This window comes from Chlorocebus sabaeus, chromosome 22 (assembly GCF_047675955.1).
Source record: "Chlorocebus sabaeus isolate Y175 chromosome 22, mChlSab1.0.hap1, whole genome shotgun sequence".
NCBI classification, from domain to species: domain Eukaryota; kingdom Metazoa; phylum Chordata; class Mammalia; order Primates; family Cercopithecidae; genus Chlorocebus; species Chlorocebus sabaeus.
This window is the reverse complement of record NC_132925.1, coordinates 94558744-94564310: the sequence shown is the minus strand read 5'-3', so window position 1 is coordinate 94564310 and position 5567 is coordinate 94558744. Positions and strand designations below refer to the sequence as shown.

Genomic DNA, 5567 nt, shown 5'->3' with positions numbered 1-5567 from the left:
GATAAATGTTTATTGCTTTAGGATGCCAAATTTTGAAGATGATTTCTTTATATGGCAATAGATAACTAATAAGTACATTGGTTACCTTTTTCATGTAAAATAAATCTTGCACTTGGCCATGATATGTTATCGTTTTACACATTGTTAGATTTGATTTACCAATAAAAAATAATCTTTTCTTTTTTTTAAATAAAATGGAAACCACTCAAACTGTGTCCTCTCCCTCTCCCAGAGGAAGAGAATGATCATGAGTGACAAATGACAGTTGCAGTGAAACACCACCAAGAGCCGGCTTCACGCTCAGGAGAGAATGCTGCGCCTCCTCCTCATGGTTTCCAGTGTTCTACACATCTAGAGAAATTTCTCTAGTAACAAACTATAGAATGATCCCTGAAAGTTTACATTTTTGGGGGGATGGGGAGGTGGAGTTTCACTCTTGTTGCCCAGGTTGGAGAAAAGTGGTGCAATCTTGGCTCACTGCAACCTCCACCTCCTGGGTTCAAGTGATTCTCCGGTCTCCACCTCCGGAGTAACTGGGATTACAGGTGCCTGCCACCACACCCAGCTAATTTTTTGTATTTCTAGTAGAAAGGTGGTTTCACCATGTTGGCCAGGCTGGTCTCGAACTTCTGACCTCAGGTGATCCACCCACCTTGGCCTCCCAAAGTGCTGGGATTACAGGCGTGAGACACTGCACCCAGCTGATATACCAATTTTTTAAAAGGATTTTGTGTCTAGGTTCATGAGGGCTATCAGTCTCCTTTTTTTTATTTTTTATTTTTATGTCTCTGTCAGGTTTTGATGTTGGGGATATACTAGCCTCATAAAATGAAATCTCTCCTCTTCTATTTTTTGAAAGAGCTTACGTAAGATTCATAATATTGCTTCCCTACTTTTTTTTTTTTTTGAGAAAGGATCTTGCTCTGCCACCCAGATTGGAGTGCAGTGGCATGTTCGTGGCTCACTGCAGCCTCAGCCTTCTGGGCTTAAGCAGTCCTCCAGCCTCAACTTTTCGAGTATCTAGAACTACAGACACATACCACTACACCCAGATAATAAAACAAACAAAACAAACAAACAAACAAAAAACCAAAAAACAAAATCAAAATCACATTTTTTGTGAAGACGAGGTCTTGTTATGTTCAGCCCAGGCTAGTCTCACAATCCTGGCCTCAAGTGATCCTCCTGCCTCAGCCTTCCAAAGTGCTGGGATTACAGGTATGAATCACCATGCTGGCCCTCTTTAAATTTTGGTAGAATTTACCAGTGAGCTTGGAGTTTTCTTTGTGGTAACTTTTTAAAAATTCATAAATTCAATCCTTTTATAGATACAAGGCTATTTAGATTTCGGTTTTTTCTTAGGTCACTTTTTTTTTTCCTTCTCTAGCTTTAAAGGCCAAAAGAAAAAATATATATGGGCTGATTATCAATTGTAAGGCCATGATGGCGTAACAGGAGTGCCCAAAGCTGCTGAGCATACCAGGACCATGCACTTTAAAAGGAGTGTGTTATGTAGAAATGCATTTGCAGAAAACAGTTCAAGGAACCAAGATGGTGGGGAAAGACAGCATGGATGAGAGAGTGGTGTTGGAGCAGAAGGGTGAAACAGATTTAGGAGCTTTAGGGTGCTTGAGAATAGAGAACAGGAAACTTTAATGGGTTTTTATGGCCTAAATTGGACTCCTTTAAAGTTTTGAAAGAAACATGAATTAAGATTAAAATTCTTGTCTGCACTATGCTTCTTTAATAATGATATCCCTTTGGTGAGGCCGGGCGCGGTGGCTCACACCTGTAATCCTAGCACTTTGGGAGGCCAAGGCAGGTGGATCACGAGGTCAGGAGTTCGAGACCAGCCTGACTAACATGATGAAACCCTGTCTCTACTAAAAGTACAAAAATTAGCCGGGCATGGTGATGCGCGCCTGTAATCCCAGCTACTCAGGAGGTTGAGGCAGGAGAATCGCTTGAATGAGGGAGGCAGAGCTTGCAGTGAGCCAAGATTGTGCTACTGCACTCCAGCCTGGGCAACACAGTAAGACTCTGTCTCAAAAAAAAAAAAAAAATGGTATCCCTTTGGGATATCACTATGAATGCCAAGGGCACAAGGGAGGAAGGATGGCACCATTTAGTAAACATTGCTATTCCATTGCTCTATTTAAATCCACCTGAACTTCAATAAAATAACTTATGTACCTTGTTCCTATTGCTGTGTAACAAATTACCCCAGAACATAATGGAACACAACAAGCATTCCTTATTAGGCTCATGGATTCGTTAGGTCGGGAATTTGAATAGGACACAGTGAGCACAAGCAACCTCAGCTCCACACTGTCTTAGAGGCTCAGCTGGAAGACTCAAAGGTTGGGGGTGACCTGACCCTGAAAGCTGACATCTGAAAGTCTGTTAACTCGTGAGAGTGGTGGTTGATGCTGTTGGCTGAGACCTTAGCTAGAGCTATTGGTCAGAACACCTACACGTGGCCTCTTATGCGGCCTGAGCTTCTTCATAATATCTTGGCCGGGACCAAGCATCCCATGAGAGAAGGCCAGGTGGAGGCCTTTTCTAACCCGGCCTCAGTGGTCAGAAAGTGTCAATTTCAGTCCCTTCTCTTCATCAAGACCAACTGAAAGCCCATCCCAAGTTTAGGGTGAGAGGAAAGAAAGAGACTGTACACTTGATGGGGGAGTGGCAAGGTTCTGGAAGAGCATATGGGGCTGAAAATATTGCTGCAGCAATTTTTGGAAAATATAGTCTGCCACATACCTCCATGGTTGTCCCCTACAATGTCTGCTCTTGGAAATACTAGTGAAGCAACCGTCTCTCCCTAGTCACCTTGTGAGATGCTGACAGCTAGGTTGGAGGGGCAAAGTTCTCCTTATACCCTGCAGATTGATCATGAATTGTCACAGCAGTGGAGGCACCCATATGCATTAACACGTGCCATGGGAGGGTATGAATGAGGGACCAACTATTGGGGATGATACTTAAGTAGAATCCTATGTTGCCGCTGAGATCATGAGAAGGCTTAGAAAGCTTCCATCCCAGCTTTGGTACTCCATGGCCTTTTGGTGCCCTATCTCTTCTACTTCTGTACACTGTCCTTGGCTCTTTTTGTTATTGACCTTAGAACTCTGAGTTTTTTTTTTTTTTTTTTTTTTTGCCTTTTAGTTCCTGCAAGCAGAATGTGAGGTTTTTGTTGTTGTTATTTTTCTCTTACATACATACAGCAGGCACTTGGTAAATGCTTTGGGATGATAATGAGAGGAGGGAAAGGGGTGGCAGTTTTTCAGAGAGGAAGTGTGAGAAACTCTGCAGAAGCAGGGGATGCATTGCATCAGGAATCTGAGCCAGAAGGGCTGTGGGGATTGGGTTCTCCTACAGCGGTGACCGTGGTTGCCGCACTTGGTGAGGGGCAGCCCTATTAGACTTAGAACCAAAGTTCATTTCTACAAGCTAATGCTATTCATGTTAAAACGTCCTCAGGAACCCAGAAAGCCCTCAGAATAAGACTGCGGAAGTTTTTCATTACAGAGCTAGCTCGCTGGGGACATCAAACTAGGACATCTTAACTGTAAGTCACAGGAGTTTTAACTAAGAGAGGAGGTTTTTATGTGTTGCCCTGTGGCTCTGGAAAATTGGAGAGAAGTTCCAAGTTTTTCCATGTTCTCAGCTTCTGTAATAGACCCTTCAGGGCTATTGGCACAGCCTAGGAACTCTGCTTTTCTGACAACTCCCTCCTCTTCACATCCACAGGGGTGGCAGCCATGTTTGTGTTGGGAGTGAGGTACATCTCCAACAGCCACAGTTGATTGCAGAATTCATCTTTTCTCTCAGTGAGGAATTTCAGTGGGTCTGAGAGATGCTAGTCAGTTCCTTCTTGTTTTTGAGTCAAGGATGAGTAAATTGAATGTCTGGGTGGTCTGGCCTGTCACAGCACACAGCTCTGGGGATAAGCACCTTTCCCTCAAGATAATCTCTTATGGCTTTTGTGAATCAGGAACTGGGAGAACAGCTTGGTCAGATGGTTATGGCTCAGTGTCTCTCATGAGGTTGCAGTCAAGCAGTCAGCTGGGGCTGAGTACATCTGAAGGCTGTGATCATAGAAGCCAACTGGTACTGGGTATTGGTGGGAGGCCTCAGTTCCTTTTCACATGCACCACTCTGCAGGATTGCTTGGATGACCCCATCACGTGGAGTTCAGCTTTTCCCAGAGTGAGGGGTCTGTGAGACCAAGGTAGATTCTATGACCTAGCCTCAAAAATCACACCCTTCTGCTCTCACCGCAAATTCTAGCAATTCCATGGGATTAGCCCTGGTTCAGAATTGAAGGGGACTACACAAGGTGGACTACTGGGAGGTGAGGCTCACTGGAGCCCCTTCTGGGAGGCTGGCTGTCATAACTCCTTATGTTTGCACAGCATTGCACGATTTATAAGGATTTTCCACATGCATTATCTCCCTAGATATTCAGAACAGAACCCAAACCTGGCCTCTGCTTAGCTTTCTCTAGTCGTCCTTTCTCTGTACCCACTATGTCTCCCAGGCCCAGTCTCCTGTAAGTCCTTTAGCTTTTCCTTAACACACTCTGTATTTCTCTTACTGAAGCCACCCCTCCATGCATGCTTTCCCCAGTCTAGAATGCTCTTCTCACATCTCTTTGCCTAACTAATTCTCAGATGCCACCTTCCCTGGAAGTCCTCCCCAGTCCTCCATGCCTGGCTTTACGGCTTAATATGGTTTGATGTTTGTTCCCTCCAAATCTCATGTTGAAATGTAATCCCCAGTGTTAGAGGTGGGGCCTGGCAGCACCAAAAGGCCATGCAGGTATTTGAGTCGTGAGGATGGATCCCTCACAAATGGCTCAGTGCCCTTCCCACAGTAATGAGTTTGCATGAGATCTGGTTGTTGCAAAAGGAGCTTGGCACCTCCCACTCTGTCTTGCTCCCTCTCTCACCATGTGATGATGTGCTGCTGCCGCTTCACCTTCTGCCATGAGCAGAAGCTCCTTGAGGCCTCATCAGAAGCCGAGCAGATGCCAGTGCCATGCTTCCTGTGCAGCCTGCAGAAACATGAGCCAATGAAGCCTCTTTTCTTTATGAACTACCCAGCCTCAGGTATTCCCTTACAGTGACACAAAATGGACTGACACAGTGCCCTTCCTCTAGGCTCCCATAGCTCCTCATATTCCCCATCTAAACACTCCTCACGTGCTACTAACTTCCTGAGTCTAATGTCTGACTCCCCACCCAGAGTGCCCGCTCCATGAAACCAGAGATGGTGTCTGTGCTGTTTGAGTGCTATCCCCACCACCTGGCACAGGGCTCAGTATGTTTGTTGAATGCATGAATGGACAAGGCAAGCATCATTGTCCCCATTTTACAGAGGTGAAAACAGGGTGGAGGAGAGTAAGAGTTGGTCTGATCATGGTCAGTTTATGGCATAGCTGAACCTAAGCCCAGGTCACACCACCACCCAACACCCTTGGTTGGGTGGTTGCCAAGCAAATTTACGGCACTGTCCTCCGCCCCCACCCCTCATGGCTTTGGTCCTTGGTACTCTGATAGTTG

The 5567-nt window shown here is 45.3% G+C and overlaps 1 non-coding gene across 1 annotated transcript; it reads right to left on the bottom strand.

Moving 5' to 3' along the window:
• Positions 1-200: 200 nt before the first annotated feature.
• On the bottom strand, positions 201-406 carry LOC119626128 (small nucleolar RNA U3). The gene has a single exon (XR_005242302.1). It is a non-coding gene; the product is annotated as a small nucleolar RNA U3 (small nucleolar RNA).
• Between the last annotated feature and the right edge of the window lie 5161 nt (positions 407-5567).